General features: G+C 38.1%; 1 long non-coding RNA gene across 1 annotated transcript in view; it reads right to left on the bottom strand.

The window, feature by feature from the left end:
• The window catches only part of LOC124268657, a 28,538-nt gene that overhangs the window by 3,551 nt on the left and 2,914 nt on the right, over positions 1 to 22,073 (bottom strand). Inside the window, exons 2-3 of the long non-coding RNA XR_006896319.1 lie at positions 2,321 to 2,866; positions 1,018 to 1,167 (exon numbers count right to left, since the gene is read on the bottom strand). This is a non-coding gene — a long non-coding RNA (uncharacterized LOC124268657). The remainder of the gene's footprint in view (positions 1 to 1,017; positions 1,168 to 2,320; positions 2,867 to 22,073) is intronic.

The following is a 22,073-nucleotide window of genomic DNA, read 5'->3' as shown; positions in this document are numbered from 1 at the left end:
AAATGGTAAGACTAGAAATCGAAGTGAAAAAGCTTGAAAACGTTGAAATTCAACTTTTGGTGCACTTAGTAGATCCAGAAGAAATTATAATAATTATAGTTATAATTAAAATACACATCTTGTATCCAGAAAAATAGAGTGAATTAGTACTTGAATACATTTAAAACAGTTTTACTTCAGAGTTTAACAGTCTGCAAAAAAAGCAATAAGGTATGTGCAAAAATATATAATTTTCATTTTATTTGTTTTTTTGTATGAAAATCGTGACTTGAACTCTCATTATGCGTCATCTTACAAACTGAAAATTCACCTAGGAAATAAACAGGAGTTGCTTCCCCTATCAAGTTGGCCTTGACATTGACATTTAACGGCAATGTGACAGTAAGGAGCAATGTTGTGATTAAACAGGCCGAGAATAGGTAAGAATGGAACTACTCTCTTTTGTAGATCTAAAGAATATGTACATTGCAACAAGTGTGTCTATTCATTACCGATACATTGATAATATATACACAAAACACTCTTCTTAACTCATCAAAATTGTGTGTTGTTGTAAATTCAAATGTAAGTTAGGCGAGTTATTTTGTTTAACAACGTCAAAATTGGTGAACATACAAGAACCACACCGTGTTGACTTCCACTAAGATAGACTTAGAATAAGTCAGAACCTATCCTAGTATTTGTCAAAGTTAGGATATCCTAGCGCTAGGATACTTTTCGAGAATAAGGTAGGACACCTATCCCAGATCCTAGGATGAAAGTTAGGATATCCTAGGGCTAGGATACTTTCGAAAATAGGGGCCCAGCTCTGTCTCCCTTGAGTCGACGGCTGCTTAATGCCATCTTAAGATATAGATCACGTTAATGTCATTGAGAACTGTATGTATGTAACCGTTTAACTTCAATATTAAGAACATAAACTGCATAATATATTCATTAAATCTGGAGAGATATGTTTCTTTAACGTGCAATATGTAGTGCTTGAAACATTTACTGGCAAGAATGTTACGAACTGACCTCGGCGATTACGATACCATCTTCTGTAGACTATTACGCCCACGACAACCAGTGAGATTACCACGATGACACCAAACACGGCACCAATCACGGAACCAGCTCCTGGTGCGTCTGTTTCGGATTCATCCAAGGTTCCATTCGTCAGTTTACCTAAGCAGTAAAATACCATACCAATATAAATTATAAGCAACGTGAACACCACTGAATCGTAAATGAAACTGATTTTCAAGTTCAAGTCAGAAAGATATTCTCTGTCTTTAATCTAAAACACATCAAACTATCTGTGTGCGAATCCTGGATGCAGCGTTTGCGTTTTACTTCCTCGTCAAGGGGACAATCACTGTTGTAACTAATTCTAACTGCTCACGAGGTCACTATTGAAAAGACCCGTGAAGATCCTGATTATAATTGGTTGTCGTAACAGGCGACTAACGGGGTCGGATGGTCAGGCTCGGTGACTTGGTTGACAAGTGCCATCGTATCCCATTTGCTAGATCGATGCTCATGCTGTTGATAACTGGATTGTCGGGTCCTGACTCAACTATTTACAGACGCCGATATACAGCTGGAATATTGCCAAGTGCAGCGTTAACCAACCAACCAACCAACCAGAAGACATAAGCTCAACACGTTGAATTCCATGACATTAAACGTGAAACGGTTCCCATTCAATGGCATACAGCCTGGCACAGTTTGCATGAAATAAAATACAGCATCACACAATTTTGTCCATGGCATTAACCTATGCAGATTTCTTTCAAAGCGATACTTTAGTGGTTAAAGTTCGCTCGTCACTTTTTATACTGGGTACAATGCGTGTAGCCCATTTATGGTGTTCCCGCCGCCTTGGTATTGCTGAAATATTGACAAACCCACTCACTCACTCAGTATTAATCTGGCTCAGTAGTAAACTGACATGCAATGATGCAGTTTAACATGGAAACCATTCTGACACGCAATCTACTGACTCTGAGTCTACAAGCTATTTGTTTATCCCAATATTACCGAGCGCAATGCAGAGCAACAAAAGAGCGAACGACTACCTGCTTTCTGGACAATATCAACAAGGCCGAAAAGATCACGAATACTTGTAATCGAAACAATAAAAATCTGCAATAATGTCATAAAAGACAATGGTTTCTTGGTGCAAAATTGAACAAGTCTTAATCGATGCAGTTGTTAGCTGGATTGCCTGGTCCAAACTCGATTATTGTAGACCGCCGCCATATAGATGGAATAGTGCGACATTAAACAACAAACAAACGAACGAAGTAGTCTTAAATATCATAGTAACATTACTTACTTCGAGGTACTCTGTTGCTTTGCATCTCTCTTCTTTGTAACATTGATCACACATAGAATTACACAATCCAATATTTTCACACACACCGAATGGGTATTTCAATTCTTGCATTCTATACATGCTTTTGTTATGTGCGCACACGTGGTATTCACACAACCTGTTTCACAACTAACATTGCAGTAATATCCAGTGCTTCCGTCTCGGCAACCCCAGGGTGGCACTCTCCTGTATTTTGTATGCAGACAGAACCATTGCACATTCGGCTGCAGTTCCTCTCACACCTTGGTCCCCAGTAATGCTGAAGACATCTGTCGTCACAGTTCCCCGAATCACGGTTACATCGCCTCTACTTCCTCCACAATGTGGGGGACACTTCGTTACATCTCCTGCCATGGTGACCATGTCTGCAGTTGTCACATTCACCTGTTGTTTTGTCACATTGGTCGATTTGGCAGTTTGAGCACTCAAGGGTACAGTTTGGCCCATACCATCCCTTAGCGCAAGTATCGCAGGTCATTTCACAGTGTTGTATGGGACGATGAGGATCTGCAAAATATAATGTACAATTAAGCAATAACCAAAACGGATAACCCTCATCTGATATGGATTTTATGGTTTACAGTAGTGTACATTGCTAAATATTGTCAATAATGACTGGTCTATAATGGGAGTTTTATGTCCTTGATTGCAAATTGTGTCAAATTGTGGCTTTCTGAGGTCAAAAGCCAAATGTATCAGGTTGTATGTCATTTAAGGAAAATCTTGTCAAGTTCTAAGCTGTATGCTTTAAAGTGAAAATAAATATAAAAAACCAAAAATCCCAATTGTGTATGAACCATAAAAAAAAATAATAAAAAATATTACACCTATACGACGGCGGTCTGTAAATAGTCTGGACCAGGCAATCCAGTGATCAACAGCATGAGCATCGATCTACACAATTGGGATACGATGATATGTATCAACCAAGTCAGCGAGCCTGACCACCCGATCCCGTTACGTTACTCGCCTCTCACGACAAGCAGGATGCTGAAGATCAATTCCAACCCGGATCTTCACGGGGATGTCTTTTGGTAATTCATCATGCATGAAGTAAATATTGGGGAGTTCTGGTCGTAATAGAGGTCACCAGTATCTATGCTTGTATTAAAAGTCGAACACTATCAATCTGGGTCTAGATTTTCGAAGCTCTCTTAGCGCTAAGATTGTCGTAAGTGCCATACATTAACATTAACTTACGACTATCTTAGCGCTAAGAGAGCTTAATAAATCTAGGCCTTGGTCAGAACTTAAGCTTGACCTTTTAGGTTCAAAAGTAACAGTGTCACCTGTGACTCTTGCAGGTACTCTTGAATTATTCCACTCATAATGCTATAATATTAAAGATATGATTCGAAACAAGGAAGTATTAGGTGGGAGATGATCTTAACATCCCGTGACTGTCACAGCCACCAGCACGCAGGTACAAGCATGAAAATGACTGCACTGACGTAACACTCCTGAAATCCTGGTCGATATTAACATAAATGTATAACATTATATTCATAAGGTACTCCTTGGCTTGGTTCATATTCATCGCCACATGCATAGTTAACCGTTAGACATTTATCTTAACTACCTTGATTACTGATAAGTAAACGGTGCATGCTAAACGGTGTATTGCTGATTACTGACCTAATTCACAGGCACTCGCTGTTGCTAAACGTTACTACACAAATGTATGTAACACGGAGATCATCTCAAATACTCACAAGCATAACTTCCGAGGAAAAAGAGTAACGGTAAAAGGCACACGACTCTATCCATTGCCACAACTGCCTGTTGAATGTACTATGGGTTATGTTATTTTGGGGGGTGACTCATACGTTCAAATATAACAACGGGGAATGCCGTGGGTTGTTTTTGAAGTCACGTAGCCGTTATCGTATTATGCAGTCTGGCGGTGTTAGAGTGGTGTCATGTCGATCACTCAACAATGTAAGAATTATATGCCTGGTTTCTCATTGCATAAAACGTTTTTTGCTACAACACTCCTGTCAACACTTTGTATCGTACCTGTATCGTAGTCACGTTTTTTTACCTTCTTCCATATTAACGTTTTTCTCCTTTCTTAAAAAAACTTCGACTTTTCACAAGACGTTCACAAATAGTATGGGGTGGTATACATGAAACGAAATTAAGCACCACCAACAACAATATGAACATTGAAAGAGTCATAATCTTAGATGTCAAGGTGCACTCACCAGTGATTTGATTAGATACAATATGACTGCAGTCTGGCGGTGTTAAAGTGGTGTCATGTCGATCACTTAATAATGGGAGTTTTTAATGCCTGGTTTCTCATTGCCAACCACACCCATTGCTACAACTTTCCTATCAACCCTTCAGTCCAGATGTGAGGAGGTCATTATGTCACGCTGTCGCATTGGCCATACGCGTTATAATCACAAATACCTGTTAAAATGTGAAGATCTTCCGTTTTGTATCCTTTGTGATGAGAGAGTCACAGTCAAGCATGTCCTGCTTGACTGTGTTGGATTCTCCATCATAAGGAATAAATATTTCAATGTGAAACAGTTAAGGATCTTTATACAAATGTTAATTTTCATTTAATTATTGTTTTTATAAAAGAAATTGATTTATTTGATGAATTCTGATTAATGTGTTTTGTAAATAGATACATTTTAAAGATTGGTAGTTTAGATTAGTAAGACGTGTTTGGTATGACATGGCCCTGGCTGTCAAATACTTCGGACGACATGTATCTTCAAGTTTGTTTACATTTATAGAATAATAGTATATCCAACTTAAAAGTCAGTTATATTATGTCACAGTTAAACACTTTGGTTAAAAGAAAGCCTTTTTCTGTACTCTTAACATATCTTCTATGAAACGTGCTTGGACTCTGTTCCGACTTGATCAGGTCTGTGAAAAAACATCCAAAACCTAACAGATGTTTACGTATATCGACCTAAAGACCCCTTTATTGTGTATTTGTCGTCTAATTTGTCTAACACACTCGTCCATTAGCGTATTTTCTCAAGGCAATCTCATGTCTCAAGTATTTGATCAAGCCTCAATGTATCCTCTATCGTTTTTCCGTTGTCCCCACAGATGCGATTGGTAACACCTCCGTGACGTTTTATGAGCTTTTAACCACCCGGGACAAGCAACATCGAAAACAGACCTGAAAAACGTTGTGTTGAGAGTAAAGGTACACGTTCACACCCTGATTGCTTTAAATAGCACGATCTGTCACAATTATGTAATATTTACGTTTACATAGTAGTATTCTGTAGAAGCAGACACTACTGATGTTATATCTACAGTGTTTATACTGATTTTAACAGCCTTAGCTCAATCGGTTCCAATGGAGATGCCTAGCCTGCTTCTTGCTCCAATGTCCTTTCCTTGACACATGCAAGCTGAATCGTTTTTGGCATTGTTTTCTTAGACAATTTTACAAAGCACATGCTTTCATTTTTGACAAAATCACATGTGTGGCATTCGCTTGGGACATCAGAGTCCACTATTCTCCCCCCTTCATCCGTCTTGACAATATCTGCATCTTCCATACTGGTCATATTCATTATCTTTACAGTTAATACATTCCCTGTTGCAGTGATTTCCATGGTAACCCCTTACATAGTCGTGGGTACACGAACCATCTCGACTGGCACACGATATACTACATGGCGCCAGACAGTGTTTTCCATTACCAAACGTAAAGATAGTTTTATAACTGCACGTATTTTACAAGACCGATCCAGTCCGCCAATTGGAACTGTCGTACGCTTTGTGGATTTGTCAGACAAACCTCAAACGGTGCTAGTAATACAGGGGCTTGTCACAATAATATAAAAACCAAACGCCAAGGTATATATTTTCGCTGACGTGATCTCATCACTGTACAAACGGAAAATGGATGTAACAATGTAAATATCCCCATAACACTATACACTCGCATGATCAGAAAGAATAATTCCATTTTCATTTGTTTTCTATTTTATTCTATGTATATTTCAGTGCAAGTTACTTGTTTGGGCGTAATATAGATTTTCTGTTCATAGGATTCTGGCATCACTGTTTAGCTTTTCCTGAAAGATTGTTACCATTGTTGAGCCATGACTACTGTATCTTGGATCCCGTAATGCCTGCCACTGTTGCCACGTCTGTACCCAGCACTGTCTTTCGGTTTGTCCAATATTCTGGAAGAGTGACTAGGATGCCTATTCTCGAAAGTGTCCCAGCTAAGACAGATCCTAGCTGGTTAAGACAGGAATTAGGACATCCTACCGTTAGGATAAGACCCATTCTCGAAACGATCCTATCCCTGTCCTAACTTGAGCTACCGATCCTAGCTCGGATAGCGAGCTCTTCACTACCTGAGGCAGAAAAACCGTCATTACTGATGGGGATTCCCCTAAATATTACCCATGATTCATTGCAAAGTAAAAAGCTTGAAAGCGGTGAATTTCAGCTTTTGATGGACTTAGATTCAACGTAGATCGAAACGAAATTATAATTGATTATAGTTATAATTGAAATTCATATCTTGTGTCCAGAAATATAGTGTGAGCTAATACTCTAATAGATTCAAAATATTTAATGAGATTTTTAATATTTGTTGAAATACCATACTTCCAGAAAAAAGCATTGTTATATGTTAATAATTATGTTCAATGGGAAATGAATTTTCTTTTAAATTCAGTCGTTCAACAAAAAGATAACATATTTAATTAGTTTAAAAATCTGCCCAAAAAGCAATAGGATATGTGCCAAAAATACTGCATTTTATTTGCTTTAGATTAGGTCTTGATACATTCCTGGACAATTGCCGGATCTGGTGTTCCAGACTGTTTTGATTAACTATTATTCTCCTTATTTGTTTCAAAAGGGTTGGCTTAAATAGAAGAACCAGATACAAAACGTAGACAATGTTGTAACTGTTAACTACTTCCTGATATTCAGAACTACAACCACACACACACACACACACACACACACACACACACACACACACACACACACACACACACACACACACACACACACACACCACCCCGTTTTTTTGTTTTAGCAAAGCGTTAATATTTGAGAACACCAACAGCAATATGTATACTAAAATGGTAACGAGGTCTACTGCTTTAGCACCCCAACACACGGTGTCGCTAAACGACAAATGTATATATGTATTACCGACAATCATCTCAAATACTCACCAGCAATGCTTACGTGGAAAAGGAGTAACAGCTGGCATAATGACTCTTTACCTCATTGTTACCATTCTGGAGTGAGCTATGCACTATGTTACGTTATGTGTTTTACATTGTGTGTGTGGGGACCCATATCGTCAAGTGACGTGTAAGAAAGTTAGTATGATATCGTGGTGATATGTTATCATGTTAGGTATACACAATTATAATATCAGATAACTTTGGTGTTCAAGTATACATACATATGATTCGATGATTGATAAGATAAAATGTGTCTGCAGTTTATCAATTTTAGAGCCGTGTTATGTTGATCACTATCTTATTAATGTGAGACCCGTGAAGGTCCGGGTTAGAATGAACCTTCAGTAATCCATGCTTGTCGTAAGAGGCGACTAACGGGATTGGGTGGTCAGGCTCGCTGACTTGGTTGACATATGTCATCGGTTCCCAATTGAGTAGATCGATGCTCATGTTGTTGGTCACTGGCTTGTCTAGTCCAGACTCGATTATTTACAGACCGCCGTCATATAGCTGGAATATTTTGCTGAGTGCGGCGTAAAACTAAACTCACTCACTTACTATTAATGTGAGCTTTATATACCTCGTTTCTCTTTACCGACAACACTCTTTGCTTCAACTTTGTATCTTACCTGTATCATGGTCACGGTTTTCCCCTCCTTTCATATCAACGTTTTTTCCCCATTCTAAATCAAGGTAACCTTTTCCCAAAACGAAAGCAAAAGGTATGTTGTGTTCTTTATAAACAGAAATTAAGCACCACCTACAATATCAACTATGAGAGAGCAATAATTAACATTGATGACGAAATAGATAAACACATTCATTTTTTATGTTAATACAGTGACTCGATCATATGCAATTATATCGTTGAAATAGAGCATCAAGTGACATATTTTGTAACTGGATACAATGCAGGCCCCTTTTCTCAATAAAGGGGCAGTGGGGTAGCCTGGTGGTTGAAGCGTCCGCTCGTCACGCCGAAGACCCGGGTTCGATTCCTCACATGGGTACACTGCGTAAAGCCTATTTCTGGTCACACAGAGTTCCTCCACAAAAATTTCAGCGAGATTCAGCTTCATTATATTTCAAGACATATCATCATCATCATCATCATCATCAATATCTTTATTATGTATGAAGGCCACAGGCCAATATACATATTGATATACGTATTCTAAACAGGTATGAAGGCGAGAACGAAAAGAGGAAACAATTTCTTAACAATTCATAGCATTTACCTGTCTACCTGCATAGATTATCTTGCACCCCAATGAAAAATATCAGAAACATATATATGTATAGCTGTACTGCAATTTTGCTAACATTTTAATACCTATTTCTAACTTTTGTCTCATTTTTCATGCATAACAGATAAAACGAGCTAGATTGTTTATGTCTTCAGTTTTGTTTTGTTTAAGTATATTGCTAAACGATATCATATTAACTTGCAGATTCTTAACAAAAAATGCTCTGCATTTCAACAAAAAGTGATATTCATCTTCTAAATCTACTTTACATACAGGACAATGTCTTTGAGATGCATCAATATTTTACCACCTTCCTACGTTATTCTTTAAACGTAAGACACCAGCTCTGAATTTGACCAATACTTTACGGAACTTATGTTCGACATTTGAAGACAGATACCCCTATGGCTCAACTCTTATATTCTGTATATAACTTGTAACGTGAACTGTTTTCAGAAGTAGATGTCCAATTTTGGTAAATTTTGATCAAGCGTTCTTTAATAATGTGAATAAAGGCGCACGGATCACCGACAGCTTGTGAAAACCAGACAGATCCAAAACCGTGTGAGCAAAGTATATGACAGATCACAGACGCCCATGTGGGGTACCCAGCAGTATCTTGGTAATACAACATATTATATGGCTTTTTCTGGATTCCTCCATTATGGATTGTCGTTAACGTAAGCCAATATTTCATGACCTTTCTCTAAAGAGAATAGATAAGAGATTGTGCGTAATATTTTCCTTGGCGTATATTGGTAGGAGGTACGATATTTCTTTTATCTGCTGCTACCGAGCTAGTTTTCAATATGCTCAAATGGCATCTTTATTGGTTCAATGGTAGGAGGTGCTATTGACAGAGGTGGTTTACGTAGCAGTCGATAATGTCAACGTAACATCACGGTTTTAGTCCAGAAAATAGGTGGTTGACAACATGACGAACGGTTTGTATCATCTGGCCGTGAAACACTACCAACCAGGGCTTCATTCACACATAGGTCCCGTCCAACAACTCCAGATTCTCTCAACGCTAAAGATCTCTTTGATAGTAACGGGGCCCTAGTGCTGTTTTGTAACCACTCAATCCTCATTCTAATGATGGATCAAATAGTCTTACTTACTTACCAGCTACAATCATGTCAAACGTTCGGTCCCTGGAGAATAAACTCTCAGAACTACAGGCGAGTGTATCTTATCTCTGTAATATAGATAAGCTAGCCTGCTCTGTTTTACTGAGACTTGGTCAACGGTCTCGATACGGTCAACGATAACACTCTTTCTCTACCAGGATTTGATACCCTTATCAGACTGGACAGAAACAAGGAGGCGAAGCGAAAAAAAGTGGGGAGGTGGTTTGTGTATCTACGTAAATCAACGCTGGTGTAAGCAGTATGTAATCAGAGAAACAATATGTAACCCAACTGTGGAACTTTTAAGTGTTTCCTTTAGACCTGTCTATTTACCAAGAGAGTTTGGTCAAGTGTTTATTGTTCTTGTTTATGTCCCACCATGCGCAGACACAAGGTCACCGGCGGAGACCATACATAATCATGTACAGAAGATTGAGTCATTGTCCCCTGACGCTCCTAAGCTTGTTCTTAGGGATTTTAACAGTTCATGATTGCTCCGTGGTCAAATTTGCTGTAACGCTTCTCGTGTTGCTCTCATAACTGGTACTGAGGACCACTACATAAATATCAGACTTTACAGACTGGTGTGAGAGACCCTACCTACAGTTGAATGTATCTAAAACCAAAGAGATGGCAATAGACTTTTGCATGAAGAAAGAGGCATTACATCCCGTGACAATAAATGGTACGGTAGTTGAGAGCGTCACAGAGTATAAGTATTGGTTGGTTTTATAGTTTTAGGGCGACGTGGGCCAATAAGAGGCCTATTTGCGCCCAACACATTGACTTGATTTAATAAACAATCATACGTAATTTCATTGCCAAAAGGAATCGTTTAGCTAAGATAAAAGAAACGACAACACTATTAATTTGATAGATGTATACATATATGGAATAACCTCTGCTTCGTGTTACGGATTAAAACCTTAAGTAATCACTTCCATTTCTGAAACATGAAATACTCATTCAATAAAAAAAAAGTAGGTTCAGATGACAGAGTGTTAAAATGATTTAAAACCACAGAACTAAATCTGTCTAAGCCATTCGAGAGCCTGTCTAGATTACATCATATTTTCCAGATGACGAGACAAAATCTAAAACTGCCCGTTGCACAGACCCATACATGATATTGGGGCCCAAAACTGTTTCTAATGAGAATACATCATCAACCTCAAGTACAGCACTTCTGAGATTTTGTCTTATGTTGTTATGCCCAGGGCATGTAATTAGATAATGTTCGATGTTTTCAGGCGTCTCCAAATTGCAATGGCCACATTTAGAAGAGACCGTCTTATCTATAATACTCCTGTAGGCATTTAGCCCACAGTGTCCAAGTCTTAGACGTGAAAGAATAACCTCATCACGCCTTTTACGACGACGAATTTTATGACCAGATTTTAGTGATGGTCTAAGTTTGTACATATGTCGGCCGGTAGTACCTGTATCCCACAACTGTTGCCAACTCCTTGTAACAGATTTCGATAAAACATTTTCATAATCTTTAGGGATTGGTTGAAATTTAAATAAATCAACTTCAGGAAACTGTAACCCGGATTTGGCCAAATTATCTGCAATCTCATTCCCATGTATTCCAACATGTGCTGGGACCCACACAATGTCGCATGCAATGTACTTCATGTTTAAAGATGTATCCAACTTTAATATCTCATGCACAATGTCATCTCTAGATCCATTTGCACCAGCTTCTATAGCTTTGATTGCTGCCATAGAATCTGTAAAGATAATTGCTTCATGGTCATGTTCATCTACCCATCTCAATGCTTGCAAAATGGACAAAAGTTCAGCTGCAAAACAGAAAGATAATCAGGGAATCTGAACACCTTAGCGATCGATAAATTGGGTATCCAAAAAGCCCCAGCAGTACGATTATTGGATGGTTCTTTCGATGCATCAGTGTATATATGTGTGAAATTAGAATAATTTTCAGACAGAAAGTCTTGAGTTATCACTTTTATTATGTTTTGGTCCATTCTCTTATTCACGATTAAATTGAGTTCAGAATTCAATCCAGGCTTCAGCAGAACCCACGGAGGTGTGACAGGCGGAGCAGAAGGATCAACTGGGTTACAGTTGTAAATACCATGTTGATCAGCTAATCTCTGAATATTCAAGCCAAAGGGTAATTTGCCATGAGTCCAGTCACACATGACATATTCCACACAGTCATTAACAATCTCAGTGACTGCATGGTGTTTGTTCTTGGTTTTCATTTTCAAGAAATATTTCAAAGATACCTGTTGTCTTCGAAGGTGAAGGGGCATTTCTGAACACTCAACTTGAAGAGCTGAGGTTGGAGTTGTACAATATGCACCAGTGCATATTCTCAAAGCTTTAGACTGAATTCTATCAAGCTTATTAAGATGACATTTAGCCGCCGACATATACACCTGACAACCATAGTCAAGTCTGGACAAGATAAGGGCCTTGTACAGCAATAACATAGTTGACTTATCAGCGCCCCACTTTGTTTTTGAAATACACTTTAATAGATTGATGATCTTGTTACATGTGTTATACAAATGTGTGATGTGATGAGACCATGTTAATCTTTGATCAAAATACACACCAAGAAATTTGAACACTGACACCATTTCCAGTTTATGGTGTCCAAGAGTTAAACTGATATCATGAGGGATCTTACGTCTTGTGATCATCATTGCCACTGATTTTGATTTTGAAATCTTAAACCCCCATTTTGAACACCATGTACTGACTTTACTTAAGCAGTTTTGTATAGATTCTATGACAAACTGAAAATTACCAAAGCGTCTCCAAAACGATCCGTCATCAGCAAACTGTGCTGCATTTATGTTTAGAGGCAGGTCCTCGAAAATGTCATTGATCATAATATTAAATAAAACTGGACTTATTACACTTCCTTGTGGGGTACCATTTTCAGTCATATGCACGCCTGACAGTTCTTGACATATGCGAACTTGAATGGTTCTTTCGGACAAAAATGACCATATCCACTTGAACATGTTGCCTCTAATTCCAAGTTTCCACAATTTAAAAAGCAAACCATTTCTCCAAATCATGTCATAAGCCTTTTCGATATCAAGGAATACACACAACATGTATTCCTGGTTGCATAAAGCTTTCTGTGCTTCAGTTTCCAGACGAACATGCTGATCTATACATGAACGCCCCTTTCTGAATCCTGACTGGATGTGAGTAAGAAGCTCATTTCGTTCAAGATAATAGTTCAGGCGATTAGTAACTATTCTCTCCATGATTTTACATAAATTAGAAGTGAGAGCAATCGGTCTATATGATGCAGGAAGCGATGGATCTTTTCCTGGTTTGGGCACTGGAACTATTATTGCATGTCTCCATGTCCTAGGCAAGGATCCAGAACACCAACTTAAGTTCAACAGTTCCCGAATAACAGCTAGAGAAGAATCTGGCATATGCTTAAACATTTCATAACACAACTCATCCGCGCCTGGTGCCGAATTATGTGTTCTTGATATGGCTGCCTTAAGTTCATCATGAGTGATAGCTGTATTGATTTCCAAGCTACTTTCCAACATGGCAGAAGACATTTCAGGCATAAAGTTTGTTTCAAAACTTGTTTATATTCTCTGAATTCATGACAATAATTTTCAGAACTGCTAACAGATTTAAATTGCTTAACAAGAGCATTTACTTTCTGACTTTTTGATACGAGTTCTCCAGCTTCTCCCATTACCGGTATAGGTGAACGAATATTATTTCCACCGATCGTTTTCACCTTGGACCAGATACTAGTTAATGATGTAAATCTATTAATATTAGAAATATATTCCCTCAGCTCAACCGTTTTGTACTCCGTACAATACGTTGGAACGTAGCTCGTTTCTTACGAAAATCAGCCAAATCACATGGCAATGACGAGTGGCGAACCTTATTATATGCTTTTTCCTTGCGATATTGGCTTTTCACAGCTGTCATTCCACCAGGACTTTGGCGGGAATGCCGCTTTCTTAACAGACGATTTTCCAATGGACTCTTCTGCAATTCTTATTAATTGTGTTGTGATATTTTCATTAGACATATTAACATCACCATTTATAAGATCGGATGTGATATGTTCAGTACACAGACTAGAAAAAAGTGCCCAATTAGCCTTCTTGAATTTCCACCGAGGGACTTTATCACAAGAATCACGATATGGTCGAACCTGAATTTCAGTAAAACAGGAAAGTGGTCACTACCTAACGCATCTTCCTGAAATACATCCCAGTTACACTTACTGGCTATGTGTGATGATATCATTGATAGATCTAAAGGAGAAAAAGTCCATTTGCCAAGATCCATGCGGGTCATTTTACCATCGTTTAAAAGGACAAGATCTGCTTCATCTAAAAATTGTTCAACAATCCGACCATTATAATCCGTCTTGTTGCTTCCCCAAAACATATTATGGCTGTTGAAGTCCCCACATATAAAATATGGGCCTCCATTGGGATCAATTAATTTCAGATATTCATCTACGTTTGGCTTACCTGTATTATAAATATTAACAATAGTAATGGCTTTATCTTCCTCATAATGAAGTTTTACTGCGTTAGCCTCATACACTGTATTTGGTAATTCTTGAACCTGATACGACAAATCAGTCTTAATAAATATAGCACAACCACCTCTCCGAGGATTTTTAGTATTCGGATTGCTGGTTAGTCTGTCCTGACGTAGACCAAAATAGCCATTAATTCTAAAATGACTCTCTGGCCAAAGAAAAGTTTCCTGTACACAAATAATATCTGGCAGTGGTGACCTATTTGATAGAAAATGCTTTAAATTATCCCCATGTGCAACAAGACTTTGTGCATTCCATTGCATTATGGTCAGGAATACTAAAGCTTTATCCATCATTCATCTCCACATGTACCTCAGTCAACAGATCACTAGGAACATCGATGTTAAGATGTATTTTTGCCGCCGACACAAGACGATTAATCTGTTCCTCTTTGGTTGTTGCATTAAAGCATCCTGAAATCACCTCAAACAAGAACGTTAAAAGGTTTGAGGAGAAGTACTAAGAAATGGATTGGCTACCTGTGGAGAGATGTAGCTGACTTCCAACTGAGCTGTAACAGATGGATTTGATACACTCTGGCTGGAGTTGGAAATTTGACTCTCGTGACTGACATTTGAAACAAATACAGGTAGAGTATAGTTTTACAGCCAAAGATGTAGCTAGCAAGCTCTTGTGATTCCACTCATCAAGAATATCAGCCCTGAACAAGAACTCCGGAACAACTACAGGCCAGTATCAAATCTGTCCTTCATCTCAAAGGTGCTGGAACATGTGGTCTCAGCCAGACTCTAGGAACATCTTGCAGACTGTCAACATGTGAAAGTACTGCAGCCAGCTTACAGGGATAATCACAGTAACGAGACGGCACTTTCGTGAGTACAAAACGACCTGTTTGAAGCTGTTGATACAAATGGAGCTGCAGTTCTAGTATTGCTTGACGTAGCAGCTGCATTCGATAGATCGACCAAACTATCCTACTCAATCGATTCCAAAAGAGATTTGGCTTATCTTGTTGTGTCTCTCAGGAGGATATCTGTCTGTCCTCATAAAAGAAACATCTCATATATTGGAATATGGAGTTCCACAAGGATTGGTCTTGGGCTCAATTTTGTTCTCGCTGTATATCTCACCTATTGGTAACATCACCAGGACACATGGATAGGGGTATCATCTATATGCAGATGATATCCAACTGTATAGTTAGCAGGGGGATCGATATTCGTTTTTCAAATAGCAAATAACGAACTTGCAGTGGGTTTGTTATTCACTCTATGCCCATCAATTCTATCAAATATATAATATAAGATATAAGGTAACCAGCACAGGATTTGTTATTCAGACTTGGAATAATTAAGTACTAGATGCCTAAATCCCAGCAGATTCGTGTTATTAACATATCTGCTGCTTGCATGTTTTCGTATTCGAGAACAAATAACGAAAATAGACATATCAGAAGTACTGAATTACCTAACAGTTGTTTGGAGAGAGACTATCATAGAGTTGATGGACATACACTGAATACTAAACACGATTATTCAGAAATATCTTAATCAAAAGGGACACAAATTCTATGCCTTATTTGTTGATTTTTCCAAGGCGTTCCATACAATAAACAGAAACAAACTATGGAATCTCTTAGCCAAGCAAGGTGTCAGTTGCGAAATGGGAAAATTACTGCGGAGTATACATGAAAATGTGAACATTTATGAGTAATGTGAGTAATAATGAATTATGAGATACATTTGTGAGCCAATTAGGAGTCAGGCAAGGCTGTATATTAAGCCCTTTTCTATTTACATTATTTATAAATGAATTAGCAACCCAAATCCAAGAAAACTGTTCGCACGGTATCCAATTACATCCATATATAATACAAATATTCCAGTTACTATTTGCCGATGACATTATATTGTTTACAAACACAATTAAAGGCCTACAAAGATGGATTATCAAATCAGAGAATTACTGTGATACATGGAAACCAATTGTAAACCACGTCCCAGATCTGTTAGCTCAATATTTACACTTTATACATATTTGTATTTTGCTGTTATAAACATATTCTATTTTTCCAAAACCCTTCTTTTCTTTCGCTCGTTATCAGAGATGATGATAATTCTCATGATAAACGTTCCTATAATCATGATTTCAATCTTTTGCAAATGCTGACATTTTATATGACCTTTCACCGATTTCTGGATGTACTGTATTCCTCCTGGGTCCCACCCCTCTTTCCATATAATGGACTGACCCATTATGGATTTGCTTGCTGTTATATTCAAGGGTGGAAGGTAGGGTAAAGGTGAAAGAACAGACCTTTTACCTTCTTTATAAGAATAGAATCACCCATTTCTGTTATATGGATGATTCCATTTGCGATTTTAGGGATGTTTTGGAGTGAATGTAGATACAGAGAGAACTGTAACATAGTCTCTCAGCTGTCAAGATTAAAACCTGCTTAAAACTGAAAAAAAATTTTTTTTAAAAATATGTACACAAACTGACAATTATCAACATGTTATTAGTATTACGTAGGAAACTGGGACACCGTCTTTGAATCAGTAAAGAATTTCTTTTAACTGGGCCTTTTTCAGTATTTAAGACTTTTTCAAGCCACAGTGAATTCGAAAATGCTGAGAACAACGGTGTTTATGTTCTTTGATGGCATGTGTTGTGTATTATGTGCTAGTTATTACACATACGTTGATGCTTGAATAAGAAAGACGTAACACTTAAAAAAAATACCCAATAATGAAAAATGGTTCTACAAGGGTAATAGACTGGAAACAATCATTTCGTATAAATGCTTAGGTGTGCATTTTACCAATCATGTTTCATGGGCAGTACAGGCATCATACAAGCAAAGAAAATATTAATAGGTATAACAAAATATAAACATATTTTAGGCGACGTATCTTTCAACTCTTTTTTCAAAATATTTGACGCCAAAATACATCCAATTTTGCTATATGGTGCAGACGTATGGGGTTTTAAAACTTATGATGTTATAGAAAAAGTTCATTTGTATGCATACAATAAAAGTTCGGGGCGAGAAAACAGCCACGTCAACTTGTAAAGTTTTCGGAGAATGTGGAAGATGGCAATTGTACATAGAATAAAATGTAAAACTTATTTGATACTGGCTAAAATTATTAACAATGCCCTCACACAGATTGCCAAGAAAATCTTATGATATGATGATACTATATGATAGCCATGGAAAACGGAATTGGGTAACAGATATAAAACACTTGCTATTATCTATCGGCAATACCTGGCATGAACAATTTGTAGAATCTCATTCTCATTTGTCGGTTCAGTTAAACAAAGACATGAAAAGATTGGCCAACTAGACTCTCATTATCTAATAAACGCTTTTACAACAAAATGATAAAAGATTCCATATATACATAACAACATCTTTCAGTTTTGACCTTCAGGAAATATACATCTTCACTAGCGAGATTCCGAAACTCTGCGCATGATTTAAATGTTTGAAACTGGAAGATACAAAGGAATTAAGAAAGAAAATAGAATCTGTCAAATGTGCAACTTAAACGAGGTCGAAGATGAATTTCATGTAATCCTGAAACTCATAAGTGTATATCATTGATGAATAATTCCAGTAAATCACGTTTTAGAAAGATTGCCCATATATAGTCACAAAACGTTTACTCTAAAAAAGCATGTTCTACTACCCACACGTGACTAATTAATGTACTACAGGCCGGTGGCCTTTCAGTATGACACAAAGATTGATTGAACAAACACGGTTCTGGTCAGTGTTTTGCTATTCGGAAGTGATGATCTGATAAACAGTTGTTGGGAGTCTGAAAAAAACTGATGGACATACAGGGAATAACAAACTGGCACTTAATTCGTTATTCGTGTTATAATAACGAAACACGGACCCGCTGGAAATACGGTATGTTATATTTGTTATCCTATATTTGATAGAGTTGATGGACATAAAATAAATAACGAACGCGGTGCTGATTAGTTTGTATCTTATATTTTATATTTGATTGAACTGATGGGCATAGAGTGAATAATGAACCCGGTGCTGATTAGTTTATATCTTATATTTTATATTTGATAGAACTGATGCCGGGCATAGAGTGAATAACAAACCCACTGCTAGCACGTTATTCATTATCAGTTTTCGAATAACGCTGCTTCCAACAGGCCTCTACTGTATTTTGCCTTCAAACCTAGCAATGAAACCTCAGCTCGTCAAACCTTTATGGCAATAACTGTCTCACACATGAGATGACCAACAAATTTGAATGATGGTAATAGAGAGTTTCTTATGATAACATTGAAACATGTCCACTAAAGCCTTTCACTTCCGCCTCTGAGCAATAGCCGCTGAAGCAAGAAACTTCGGAGTCTTGCATGATTTAAATGTGTATTATAGCTCAAAAAGTCGGAGAGAGCTACATATTTACAAAATGACCCCATGAAAAATCACTACCCAGTGACTGTTGAGATTTACTGGCCCGACTGGACTTTTACTAGCCACGGACTAGGGGGCCAGTTGCTATTTCGCACACTGCCTGGAATCACAAGTTAGTATGATCTGCAAGTGAGTTTTCTTCCACGTGCATGATAGTTGGTCATCAGCGCAACAACAGGGGCTACACTTCTTCAAGCACATGTTATATCCCAATTGGATTACTGCAACTCATTATTCTGTGGACTACCTCAAAACATTATTGTAAATGTTCAATGAGTTCAGAATGCAGCTGCAAGGGTTGTCAGTCGCGCACACAAACATGACCACATTATACCTGTACTCAAGGAACTTCACTGGTTGCTGTGTGTTTAAGAGTCCAGTTCACGATTCTGACTTTGATCTTCAAGGCAAAACGTGGCCTAGCACGACCATACATCTGCGATCTTGTTAAAGATCGGATTCCATCATTATTATCTGATTATCAGTTCAGATTATCAGAATCTTCTGTGTGTTCCTAAAACACGCACCAGTTCTTATAGTGACAGAAGCTTTTTCCAAAGCTGGTCCCGTTATGTGGAATTCAATCACAGAGTACCTCAGGAACATTCAGACACTTAGCGACTTAAAGTCTAGTTTGAAAACTCATTTCTTCGAAATGGCATACAACTGAAAACATTGTGTCAGAGCTCCTCAAAGCGCCTTTGAGCAGACTTTCACGGACTTGAAACAGGCGCTTCATAAACGACCAGTTTCATTGATTGATAACAGGGGACCTTAGTGACACCTTTCACCACTTATTCCTCCTTAAGATAACTTAGGCTTACTGGCTCCTTCCCGGAATCTGCACGAGTTTCCCCAAGAACCCACAGTGACGCGTTGATATCAAATCGCCATTCCACAATCTATCGTACCAACTCTTTCACCTGAAACACTCTAACGTACTGCAACCTACCTTAGTGTATACTTCTATTCGCCAGTTGTTAAAGTACTGATTGTAACAGGTCGATAAACACGCCACGTTGTGACTAGTTTTTGCAAAGATCTTTAACCACAAACATGCGCTGCAGGTATTATCCAGAGATTTCCAAAGGAACCGTTTGCGCGAGGGGTTTAATGGCAGAAAGGTTTAATTGCAGAAATTGGGCTATGACAACATCAATAGAATATTTTCAGTCTTCGGTTACTACAACGTACAATGGGTGTTGGCGATCGTTTGACCGTTTACCATTGGCTATGACAATGTCCCAGCGCACTGGGGAACATCTTTTGTTATGGGCGCGATGATAGCTTGGGGATTAAATCATATGCATGTCAGCTTTGGAAGTCTAAATGTAAACATGATCTCTTGAAAGTTTGTTTTTGCACGTGATGATAGAGGCACATGTACAGTGAACTTGGATCGTATTGTCCCTCCGTTTCGCTTTTTATTTTCCTTCATTATCTATCAAGATCGATATTCGTTTAAGGAATGTTAATGTTATAGGAGATCAGTGGATCTATATATAGGCTGATATAAAGCAAAAGCGACAGAAGAATCCACGTAGCTATTACAGTCGCGGCGAGACAGAGGTATTTGTGCTCACTATATCACCAATTCCACAAATGTATTGTGCTGTGTATATACTCCACCCAAATATTCAATATTCAAGTATTACTGGATCATGATATCCAGATGATATAAGATATTATAACTTCCTTAAGAGGCATTTAGAAGATGGTATTATTGAAGTGGAACACTCTTTATGGATAGACAACTCCTTTGTTGCAGTAGTAGTTGCGACGTGTCAGTGTAAATCCTAACACCGTTAGCATTTGCTTGATAACGGTGTTAGGATTTACACCGAAACGTCGCAACTACTACTGCAACAAAGAAGTTGTCTATCCATAAAAAGTGTTCCACTTCATATTAGATAGTAATATTGAAAATTGGGGTGGTCCTTAACGTTTTTGGTTGAGTATACTTTGTACAAGAACCTTATTTTTCCTATGATCAATATTGGCAATATGTACACATAGCAAAATGCGTGCATCGTCGCAGATTACCTGACTACCTTTCCTCCATCCACATCGTAATGACCAATCAACCGATGAAATGACAATCAGAAAACAAAGTAGCATGCAACTTTATGGATGACAACTTCTGGTTTATTGCATAGAGCGGCGTTTCGATGTAGGTTCTTACACCATTATCAAACTAAGCGTTAAAGTCTTTGAATGGCATTTAGCTGTGATACACATCCTTCATCAGGTGGATGAATGAAGGAGGAAGGATATACTGTATTCCTCATAATAAAGAAGCTGACACCCATAACACTCTCTTCCCAAAGCTTTATATTTCATGATTTTTGACTCATCAACTTCCTGAACGTATTCACAAAATAAATTGCACCCCCCCCCCTCCCACCTCCCCCCAAAACAACCAAAAAAACACACACAAACACAGTGACAATATATCCCGTTATCTGCAAATATGAGATATGTTATCAGGTTATACAAAAAGTTAAACCATTTACAGGGCAACCCTGGATGTCAAATAGATTGTATTTTGTGGTTCAGAAAACCTGTTCAGCACTTCCTTTCATTTATCATTATTACCCAAATCTATTGTATGGAGGTGGCTTTCATTTCGACAAGCTACATGCTAAATAACAGCGTGTTTTTTTGTCATTTTTGGGACATAAAAAATATGAATCATTGCGAAATGAAATACAGCTCTGGTTTATTCCCTGGAAGACGACAACTGTGATGTTCAAAACAACAAACCAGTGGAGCAAGCAAGGATTTTCAAGTCGACTCCTCTGGGGAATAATAGAGGTTCTAACATATGTTATATTTAGGATTACACTTTCTTCCAGCGGTGGAGGCCGCGGTGGCTGAGCGGTTAGTCGGCTGACTTTGTGTGCTGGCGATTACGTGCCTGACTCTGAGGGTGTGCGTTCGAATCACGGATGGGACTCAACCCAACAAAAGTTCTAGAATCTGTACTTTACTACGAAAATGCTATCCCAAATATTACAATATTACATATTACATATGGCATTGTGTCATAATAGGGGTTCTGTGAGTGTTCACAGGGTGATACTTAATTGTTAACCGGTAAATAAATGAAATACTTCCACGAACCATTATTTACACCCCTT

Source organism: Haliotis rubra, unplaced genomic scaffold (assembly GCF_003918875.1).
Source record: "Haliotis rubra isolate DU_JTF1 unplaced genomic scaffold, ASM391887v1 Scf1397, whole genome shotgun sequence".
NCBI lineage: Eukaryota > Metazoa > Mollusca > Gastropoda > Lepetellida > Haliotidae > Haliotis > Haliotis rubra.
The sequence above is the reverse complement of the archived record's forward strand: the minus strand, read 5'-3'. Positions and strand labels throughout refer to the sequence as shown.